Genomic DNA, 11,921 nt, shown 5'->3' with positions numbered 1-11,921 from the left:
TCCTATCACGTCATTGGGTTTTTCTTCAGGCAAAACCATGGCCCTGCCCTGTTATGTCCACTCTGTAAAACTGGATTTATCAGTACCCCTGGGAATATGGATTGTTGGGGGTCATTTCTTTTTTTGTGTGTGTGTGCGGTGTGTGTCAACAGAGAGCCGCCTATGTTGATACGAGTAAACAGATTTGGTATAGACCCAGTGATGGATCAGTCGGTATATACACACACAAAAAAAAAAAGAGCATCAGTAGAATACCCAGAGGATTTTCAAGCACCTGCTATGCATCATAACACAGATATAACAATCTGTAGTCCATAGTTGGAATAGGGTCATTTCTTTCTAACCCAACACCAATGATTTTCCAGATCTTTATCTGCAACGTGTTGCTTGGTTTTCATTATACTGTTTTTATGCTCTAACAAACTCTGGGAGCTCCTAGAAACATATTTATATAATGAGATCATGTGACATTTAAATTGCACACAGGTGAATTCCTTACACCTCGTTATGTGACAGAGGATGGTTCATTGCACCAAAGCTTTTTTTTGGATACGTTACAGCAGGGTTTGTTGTCATTTTTTGAAAGATATACAGATTTTTTTTTTTACCCGCATTTATATGATAGAAAATCAAGTAGGTCAGTAACAAATTTTTTAAAAAAATATGCATTGTAAAAATAAAATTTGAAAAAATGTAAGGAAGCTGAATGTCAGACGCTTTCTGTTGTAAATGTTGCACTAATACATTAAAAAAAAAAGTGTTAGCGATGACAATTACAAAAAGGAAGATACTTTGGTATCGTGTCCAGGTATGCAAGAGGAGCATTGTGCTGGAATCCCAAAGGAACAATATAGTAGGAAGTGTACAAATCCTGGGCTTTCACTGAAAATATATATACGTTTCCCTAAACAGAAGAGGATGTTGGTTTTTACTAATATGTTTATATTAATTTGTGGCATACAGTCATTTCTATTATGTTCTGCATTATTTGCAAGAATACATAATCTTCATAGACTGGTAAAACTAGTATGGTCTGACTCGGTCCTATTATATAGTCTACTTAGGAGGCCACCTACAACTGAGGACCCCATTGCCATGCTTTCTCTGGTAGAGAAGAAGAAGCCTGTCTAAGAAGAGGTGCTGCTAATGTCTCACTAGGAAGGAAGAGTTCTTTCTAGTCTATCCTGGCAGGCCTGAGCTTAATGGTAAGTGTAGTGTAATTTAAAAAGCAGATATTATGCAAGTAATTCCATGATAAAACCACAAGATGGCACACCAGAGTGTAATAATGGATTATATTTTACAAACAAAACATGTTCAATGTATACTAGAGTTGTATTTACAAATAAGGGTAAGAATAAGATCCCGTAAGGCTCTACACGGGGCAGCCTGCTTAGCCCCCTACAGCTTCATTAAAGGAAAGTAGGAAGGTGAGAAGCTACATTCCTGGTGTATAAGGGCCAGTTAGGTAGCACAGATGGCATTAAATGGGTTGGATGCGGAAAGGGAATTGGGTGGGGGAGCTTTCTCCTGCTTTGGTGAAAGAGGACATCACCCCAGGGAAACAAAGCTTCACCTGATGACTCCAGAACACTATGCCTCCAATGAGACCAAAGACATATTTCCAAGTTAAATAATAAGCCGAAAACTTCTAGAGCTCATCGTAGAGTTAGTATTGTTATTGTATAGTCATAGTTCTAAAAAATTAACAGGGAGAAATGCAAAATTGTTTATATTTGGCAACAGTAACACCAATTAAGTTGGGTCCTTTCATCAAGCTTAATATTTTCACTCAGCTAAAATAACTAAATTCTACCAAGAATAGTTTTTAAGATATTTTAATAAAAACAAATTATTTTAAGTTTAGTATTTATAATTGAGATATAGATCCAATCAGCTACTTTGCAGTTGAAATAAATAGGAAGCGGTGACAGGTAATATATTCTAGTCCCACAAGACAAGTCGTGTTATTGAACATCTGTTATGCAAGATATGTTGAAAGCTGCTGAACCATTTAAAAAGTGATTAGCACAACATACAGAACATATTATGCTCTAATGATCAGAGTACTGCATGGTGACACTTTACCCTTCAGTACCCACATGAGAAAGAAACACAAGGGGCAGAACCCACTCCCAACAATTGAATAATTCACTCCAGTACATAAGAAAGTCCATATACTCAGTCCCTGTATGAAATAGGGTTAATTCATTGCAGGGGAGAAGGAACACACCAAAAAAATCAGTTTGTAGAACAATAAAGAAAATTGATATATCTGAACCATTTGCAAGAGACAATGGAATCTTTAGTCCAACTTGATACTTTTTATTGGACTGACATAGAAGATCTAGAACTACAAAAGTTTCCAGGACCTAAAAATTTTAATCCAGAAAATTGTTGGTTTTAAAAATAAAATAAGTTTTCACCGACTTTTAGCGCTTTCACCCCCTGCACTGTCCCGCTTTATGCGTGTAGGAGGGATGGTGTATAATGAGTACGTATTTATGGTGAAGCACAGAACATCTATGTATGCATTACCAGTAATGTAATGCACGTATAGGTGCACATATACCATATAACCAGGGCCAGACTGGGTTTTACTTGATGGCTACTCCAAATAATGATAAAAAGAGGGGAAGTATATGCGTGTCTTAGATACCGGCTGGAACCTGGTTTTCAGATTCATTTGCCACTCATTTGTTTATGGGGCATACTGTCACAAACCACAAAAATAGCAATGTTTGTTTTGCATCAGCATTACTTTAAAACTGCTGAGGCGAGAAAAATGTAATTTTCCCCTGATGGCCAGGTCTTCCCCCTTTCAGCTGAGAACTAATTGGCATGGTTTCCAAGAGACATCTTTAATGTACACAACAAATACAAAAATTCATAATGCACATTTGTGTGGTAAACTAGTATGGAAGCACAAAGATACCCCTGGTGCTGAGGGGAATAGTGTTTGGCTTGAGCTATATCCTGCTTAGTTCTGTCTGCCCTTCTGTCTGTGGGGTTACCCCTTCATAACCTTAAGTGAAGTCGATACGATGAAACTGCAGCTCTTCTGACACCACTTCTGACACCACTTCTGACACCAGCCAACTGACTGACACAAATTTAGGTAGCATGGTTTTTAAAGCATACCTGGTTAGTTAAAATTATACATTTGCTGTCTAGTAAATGGTATCTTTCAGAGCCAGATATTCTCAGTGACAGAATATGCCTTTTAAAACTCAAATACAAGATTCTGCCGAATTCCAGAGAAACCACAGGCCGACCCCACGTGCGACACATCTGCCTGTAGTATTAATGTTCTAGTGAAATCAGGGATGTATGGTGCAGGCTGGCTGTACAATCAACACTTAATATTACAGTAAGCTGTCTCTCATAAATCTGTCCTACAAACAGGGCTTCTGGTATTCGCTGCTCCTACCCAACGTGCTTACCCGAGCCCTGACAATTCCAAGTTGAAAACTGAATTGTGCATGCCCCAAATAAGGCCTTTTAGCTGCTGAACACACATTAGAGCATTGTTTTGAAGTGACATATAACAGGAACTGTAAATGTATACTGTTTATGAAGTGCGAAAAGAAAACACAAAATAAATAACTAACACAAAGTTTGACAAAGGCTGGTAGTAAAATAAGTGTATGGAAAGTGTTAAAACACCAATCCACAAAAAAGACTGATCTCAGAGTCAACATCTTGAAACATCTGGAATACCCCATCTTGAAAGTTAAAAGTTAATTTTTATCATGTTACTTTTTTCTCTCTTTGTGTTATTGATACTGAGGCAGACATGGATGGTGGTACAAGATTACTCCTATCACTATATACTGAGGCAGACATTGACGGTGCTATGCTGTACCACCGTCAACTAGATTGCAAGCACAAAAGAGTAAGGCTCTCTTCTCCTTTTGTGTCGGTTTGTTATGGGATTTTTCTACTGACTGATTGTAACAGCGCTACGGAATCTGCTGGCACTACATACATTCATGTAATGTCTGGCTCAGTAAATAGTGGTGGGAGTTATGATCTACTTTAGAGCATACCTCCCATCACTACATACTGAGCCAGGCTCTTATGGTGGTACAGCATATCTCCCACCACTACATTGAACAAGACATTTACAATGGTACAGCATAACTCCCATCATTCTCACACACTAATGCTTTCTCACTCTCTCTCACTCTGAATGTCTGCCTACCTTTCCTCTGTCAATGTCACTTTTCCTCCTCATTCTTCCTCTAGGCCAGGGGTGTCCAACCTGCGGCCCTCCAGCTGCTGCAGGACTACATCTCCCATACTCCTCAGCCAGCCCCTTAGCTGCAAGAGCATTATGGGAGATGTAGTCCTACAGCAGCTGGAGGGCCGCAGATTGGACACCCCTGCACCCCCGTCTCTGAAGGGGTGCAAAACCGATGCCGTTACTTATACACTACTCGCTACAGTATACACATACGCTACTTGTCCTCCCTTCTCTTCTTACCATGTGGAGGCAAGACCCATCTGGGCGCCTCTCAGCACCAGCTTCACCGTGACCCCGCAGCCAAGCAGGAGGGCCCGGATTCCTGATGGCAGCCTGGCCAGTGCTACCCCCTTGTCTTGCAAAACCCTGCAGTGCCAGGAAGGGATTTCTAGTCATCAGGGCGACCTGGTGCCAGAGGTTTGTTGGGCTGGCTGGAAATTGACAAGATTATACCCCTTATCTGATTGTGATTGTATAGAAATACACGTGTTGTTTTCAATAAAGAGAGTTCTATTTTACAAGTGTCGACTAGTGCTTGGGGGGATTACAAAGGGTTAACCTTTGAGCAACTGAGCATCCTACAGTCCGAGTATAGGTCTCCGTCACAGAGCTATTTTTGATACCATAGGTACATGCTTATCCAAAAATTTAGTAAGAGTAATTTAGTAAAAGTCAATTTTTTATTTATTTTCTTCTCTTAATCATCACAAAATTAGTTACATTTACGAAAATACCATAAAAATACCTCAGTTATATAGAATTTCCATACTTCCCCAGCCGTTATGGGGCACATTACGGTTTCAAAACTGTATGCTGGGCTATTTTGGACAAGGAAACCAGTAAGTACCCACAAAAGTATATATTTCTTTAAAGCCGACAACCCAGAGTATCTCATCAGGAGTATTTGGACACTTTACGTGCAGCCATTTGGCCGCCAGTCACTGCCAAAGGTAGCTGTAGGAATAATCTCCTGCGTTTTTCTTCCACCTACACTTGTGTTTTGTTTAGGAGTTTTGCACAGGTTATGTGTTGTGGCAGGAAAATCCAGCCAAACTCGTTCAACTGCATCCACAGATTACAGAAATATCCACAACAAAGCAAAAGATCAGTGCACACCCAGCAAATACTATATATGTGGGATTCCATCACACTATATGGCCATGTATTGCTCAGCCTGTCACTACTTCAAAATACTCAGAGTTTGGCAAGTCCTATCTAATTTTTCACAGCTATCTTGCTTTCCATTGAGCTGAACTAACATCACTGCGATCACATGACTCCTCTGTCAACTTCTCGCAGGAAGCTCAGTTGCAAGGAGCTTCTGTGCAAAGAGAATGAGCCGACTGCAATAGGTAATCTTGTCGGTAAAGTAGGGTAAGGAACTATTAAAGACATCTTTTCTGTTCAGACAGATTTTTTTTTTCCGGTTTTAATTCACAATTTCAGAATTCCAATGGGTCAAATTGACAGTGTCTTTAAACAGTCTGGAAGATTCCAGAAATTGATGTATGACTTTTTAGGATCATCTGATCGGCCAGCGTTATAATTAGGAGTTAATTGGCACCTATGACGGTATTTATGGGCCCACCTGAAGACCCAGGGCACTCAAGCCCTCAGAGAAAGATTCTGGACTTCTACAAGTCCTCCTTAGGAGCAATTTCAAAACAACCACAGGTACCACAATCAAGCATACAAACAATTATATGCAATGCCAAAAGAGATTAGAGGCATCAGGTACCAAAGTATCTGCATCCACTATTACAAGAGTTCTACGTTGCTATGTCCTGAAAGGCTGTCACCATACGTGGGAACTTCTGAGCTCCGGCTACTTCGAGCCTTCCCTTGCGGGCCGCGGAGAGACCTCCAGGCCAGGGCGTGGAGGGGGTCTAACCCTCTGTGCACATGGAGTGCACGTGCTACCATTGATTTGAATTGGAGTGCTTTCCTGAGAGTGATTGCCTGCTTCTGTTCAGGGCGAGAATTGTTTACCCGCGGAGGAGGCTAGGAATTGCAGCTTGCAGATAAAGGAAGTGGTTGATAAAGGAAGTGGTTAAACTCACAGAGCTTGCTCATTGTAAGGGGCTTGCACTTTCTAAGTGACTTGCTTTCTTTAAGTGACCAGTTTGTGCACCACAGCAGCAGCAACAGCAGAGAAGTGGTATTATAACTATACCAACAGTGGGTTTGTATCTCAACCAGCAACAAGAAGTTTGAAGGGTTTGTGACGAAAAAAACAAAAACAAAAAACTGTGTGTTTTGTCCCCCCCATTTTCTAGAGTGTAATTAGTTAAGGGTGGGGTTTATAATCAATTAACTGTGTTGCTCTGTATAAGGCTAGGTTTCCACTTGGGTATTTGTTGCAAAAACGCCCATAATAACGCCAATTCAGCCACACAGCGTTTTATTAGTGTAAAAACGCTGCGGCCAGATGTTAGCTGTTCTTCAATAGGAAATCACACAATGCCAAATCCACTTGGCGTTTTTCAGTCCTCTTTGGCGTTTTTCTGCTTTTTTGGGCTTTGTGGCAGTTTTTCAAAATCGCAGCATCTTGACACTGGTGTTTTTTGCAAGGAAATCTTGGCGTTTTTCTCCAATAGAAGTCTATGGGAGAGAAAAACGCCATTAAAAAGCCATGTGGGTTTTGCCTTGGCGTTTTTTATGGCGTTTTTTCCACAGTTACAAAAACGGAGCAGGGCCCAGGAAGAGGAAGAGCTGCCATTTTCCCAGTACTGTAGTAAAACGTTTATCTCCTTGTACACTGTGTGCTGTCTCTGTGTAATTTATTAACAGCAAGGCACCCAGAATTGTCTTTGATGTGTCCAAGCTTATTCAACTAGTGAGTATCCCTTGCAATTTGCACCATCATTTGGGACTAATCTTCTTAGAGGAGCAGACATTCGGAATAAAGCATGCCTTACAAACCACAGAAAAGAGACAAAAGGGGTGTTTAAGTAGAACTCTACCAAGGAAATGACATCAGGAGGGGGCAGATACTTGCTATTTATCCTAATCCCTTTTAGCTGGGTGAAAATTCTACCTTGTAAAGGCTGGTAAAACTGCCTAAGGTCAAAAAAACAATTTCCACAGAAAGGCTAAAACGCCAGGAAAAACGCCAGAAAAAACGCCAAAACGCAGGAAAATGCAGTGGGCGTTTTTCATCAAGAAAATAACACAGGAAAAAATAAGTGGAAACCTAGCCTAAAGGAAGTGGTCACACTCACAGAGCTTGCTCATTGTAAGGGGCTTGCATTTTCTAAGTGACTTGCTTTCTGTAAGTGACCAGTTTGTGCACCACAGCAGTTAGAGCAACACAAGAGTGTAAGAGAAAGGAGGGTAAGTGACATAAAGCAATTGATTAAATTCTGTAAGTGCTCACGTCCCTCCCTAAAGTATGAGCAAGCTTGGAGATGTCACTCAGTGCACATCATGCCAGATGTATGCATGCTTGGAGCAGCAGTTCCTGGGTCCATATCGCTGTGCCAAGTGTGAACAATTGGTCTCTCTAGAAGCTGAGGTTGGTGCTCTGAAGAGGCACTTTGAAACACTGAGAGAGATTGACAATCTTGAGAGGAGTCTCTTGCTCACTGAGCAGAGTTTAGATGGGGCCCATAGCAATGAGGGAGGAGATCAGGCAGAAGGGAGTCAGGCACATAGCTGGGTGACAGTAAGATGTGGTTGCAGTGGGGGAGGAAAGAGGAAGAGGCAAGCCAGCCCAGAGTTTCTCCATCCCAACAAATTTGCACTTTTAATTGAGCACGTTGGGGAGGCAGACTCAGAGGTAGGCTTTCTGGAAAAAGCTGTTCTCTCTAACAGCCGGGAGAGCAGCTCATCCAATGTGTAGGGGATCCGGAAGGAAGGGAATCCCAGGCAGGTTGTGGTGGTAGGGGATTCAATAATTAGGAAAAACAGACAGGGTAATCTGTAGCTCTGATCGCAGCAACCGAATGCTTTGCTGTCTCCCAGGTGCCCGGGTTCGGCATGTTGCGGACAGAGTGGATAGATTATTGGGAGGGGCTGGCGAGGATCCAGCTGTCTTGGTGCACATTGGCACCAATGACATAGTAAGAGGAAGATGGAGTGTCCTAAAAGGTAATTTTAGGGATTTAGGGAGTAAGATTAAAAAAAGGACCTCCAAGGTAGTATTCTCGGAGATACTACCTGTGCCATGCTCTACACCAGAAAGGCAGCGGGAGATTAGGCAGCTAAATGCATGGCTGAAGTCTCGGTGTAAGAAGGAGGGCTTTGGGTTTTTAGAGCACTGGGCTGACTTTGCTTTGGGGTACGATCTCTATAGTCGTGATGGATTTCACGTAAATGCAAGAGGGTCCAATGTGCTTGGGGAGAGAATGGCTAGATGGTTGGAGGAGATTTTAAACTAGGAATGGGGGGGGGATAAATACCAGGCTAGACAGTATAGAAAGGGAAGGCGATTTACTTAGTAACCAGGTGGGTGGATCTGGGGGCTTGGTCTATACAGATAATAGGGAGAAGCATATATTTTGCCCCCCAAAGCAAGGACAGAAAGCGATTGCAGCATCGGTGTTGAATTACAAGCTAAAGGTCATGTCTACAAATGCTCGCAGTTTAAGATCCATGAACTTGTAACAGAATGTTGATATAGTGGCTGTTACTGAGACATGGTATAATGAGAAAAATTACTGGGACATATCAATACTGGGGTACTCTTTATATAGAAAAGACAGAAAGGGCAAGAAAGGGGGAGGGGTGGCCCTATATGTGAAAAATAACACAAAATCTAATTTAATACAAGTTGGTGAGGAGGACTTAGAGTCGGTTTGGGTTACATTGCAATTTGGCAAAAGTAAAGTAACTCGCGTAGGTGTGATTTATAGGCAAGTAGAAGAACTAGATAATCTACCAGTGGAGGAAATAGCTAAAATGACAGTGACATGAGTGTCATGAGTGACTTTAATCTCCCTGATGTGAACTGGAAAACGAAAGTAGCTTGTTGTACCCGGAGTGCGGATATTCTAAACTCCCTACTGGGATTATCTTTAAAACAAGTAGTTGAGGAACCAACTCGTAAGGAGGCCACATTGGATTTAGTGTTCACAAATGGAGATTTGTTAACAGTTATTTCTGTAGGTGAAAGTTTGGGATCTAGTGATCATCAGTCTGTGTGGTGTTATATACGAACAGTGACTGAGTCACACCACGCAAAAACAAAAGTTTTAGATTTTAGAAAAACTTTTCTAAAATGAGAATATGTATAGAGGAGTGATTATCAGACTGGGACAATTTAAATGGCGTTCAGGAGAAATGGGATTTTGTAAAAGCTGTATTATTAAAGATAACAGAAAATTGTATTAGGTCAGTAAGAGTAAAAAAATTAAAGAAACCGCTGTGGTACTCTGAGGTTCTACTTCAGTTGTCTAAGGTAAAGACAAATAAGTTAATGGGGCCTGATGGGATACACCCCAAGTTATTAAAAGAGCTTGGGGGTGTACTAGCAAAACCATTAACTGATATATTTAACGAATCATTGGTAACGGGAGTCGTCCCAGGGGATGGAAATTAGTGAATGTTGTGCCCATTCACAAAAAAGGCAGTAGGGAGGAGTCGGGCAACTACAGGCCAGTTAGTCTTACATCTGTAGTGGGGAAATTTATGGAAACAATGTTAAAGGAAAGGATTGTTGAACATCTGAAGTCACATGGGTTTCAAGATCAAAAACAACATGGGTTTTCCTCAGGAAGATCATGCCAAACTAATTTTATTGATTTTTTTGATTGGGTGACTAAAGTAATTGATCAACAGTGGCGGAACTACCGGGGTCGGGGGGGTCGCGACTGCGACCGGGCCCTGGAGTTCTGCCAGTCAGGGGGGGCCCAAGGGGTGCCGAGCGGTTGCTGAAAACGACGGCTCGGCAACTCTTGGGCCCCCCTGACTGACAGAAATCCAGGATGCCTCTGCTCCCCGCCGCTGCCGCCGCCGCGCTGCCCAGAGTGCAGTGTTGGGAGCGTGAGGCGTTTGTCTCGGGTGCCGGCGCTTCACGCTGAACGCCGGCATATGACGTCATACCTCCTCACGCTCTCAACACAGGAGTTGACGGTAAGTGACCTACAAAGGGGGGGTAGGGAGGGAGTGGGTAGATCGTGAGAAGGGGGGGTAAGGAGGGAGTGGGTAGATCGTGAGAAGGGGGGTAAGGAGGGAGTGGGTAGATCGTGAGATGGGGGTAAGGAGGGAGTGGGTAGATCGTGAGAAGGGGGGGTAAGGAGGGAGAGGGTAGATCATGAGAAGGGGGGGTAAGGAGGGAGTGGGCTTTTGATACTGTGCCACATAGAAGACTTATAAATAAACTGCAATCTCTGGGTTTAGATCCCAATGTTGTTGAATGGATTAGGGAGCGGCTGAGTGACAGACAACAGAGGGTTGTAGTCAATGGCGTATATTCAGGACAAGGTCTTGTTACCAGTGGGATACCTCCGCATCTGTACTAGGACCCATTCTCTTTAATATTTTTATTAGTGATATTGCAGATGGTCTTGATGGAAAGGTATTTTTATTTGCTGACGACACAAACATTTGCAACAGGGTGTTCCTGGAGGAAGAAGCCAAATGGCAAACGATCTAGATAAACTGGAAAAATGGTCAGAGCTGTGGCAATTGGCATTTAATGTGGATAAATGCAAAGTAATGCACCTGGGGCATAAAAACCCAAGGGCAGAGTATACAATATTTGATACTGTCCTAACCTCAACGTGTGAGGAAAGGGATTTAGGGGTAATTATTTCTGAGGATTTAAAGGTAGGCAGACAATGCAGTAGAGCAGCAGGTAATGCTAGCAGAATGCTTGTTTGTATAGCGAGAGGTATTAGCAGTAGAAAGAGGGAAGTGCTCATGCCGTTGTACAGATCACTGATGAGACCTCACTTGGAGTATTGTGTACAGTACTGGAGACCGTATCTCCAGAAGGATATAGATATGTTGGAGAAAGTTCAGAGAAGGGCTACTAAAATGGTTTATGGATTACAGGATAAACCTTACCTGGATCTTAACATATATAGCCTGGAAGAAAGACGTGACAAGGGAATATGATATGATTCACTGACCATTAATCTGCTTTTGTGTATTGATGGGGATCAGAGTAGGACTGGCGATGACGAGGTGGCCCTGTACTTTAAGGCCAGCAACCATCGGCTGACATAAGTGCGGCCAACATCTGGATATGCGGGACCACCTGATCTGGGCACGGCCAGCCAGCAGCCCACTGGACTTTTACCCTGTGTGCCAGACGACCAGCCCAGGCCTTATGGGTATCCAGGGGTACTGTAGACAACATTTCCACTCTTTTTCTCCCACAGAGATGAAATTTATTAAACTACAGGAGGGAGTTGGCGAAGTGACTCATACCATGACCAATGTACCAAAAATACAAGAATAAGATTAATTGTGCAAGCAAATAATGATAATTCTCTTTAACAGCAAGTTAATTAAAACACTACCTCTCAAGCTTGCCAAAGGTTCACAGTGGGAAACAAGTAACTGCATGCTGCCTTGTATGTTTAGCAGGCTAGGAATCCAACCACTAAACATTTTTTTATTTCTTATATTCCTATAAAAAGCATGTTTACTACTTAAATGGCATTCTAGTGTGTGTATATTTTTTTTAAATGAACATATGGGTCTGTTTTGTAAGGACTGTGATTGAAAG

This window comes from Spea bombifrons, chromosome 3 (assembly GCF_027358695.1).
Source record: "Spea bombifrons isolate aSpeBom1 chromosome 3, aSpeBom1.2.pri, whole genome shotgun sequence".
Taxonomy (NCBI): Eukaryota; Metazoa; Chordata; class Amphibia; order Anura; family Pelobatidae; genus Spea; species Spea bombifrons.
This window is presented reverse-complemented; position numbering follows the sequence as displayed.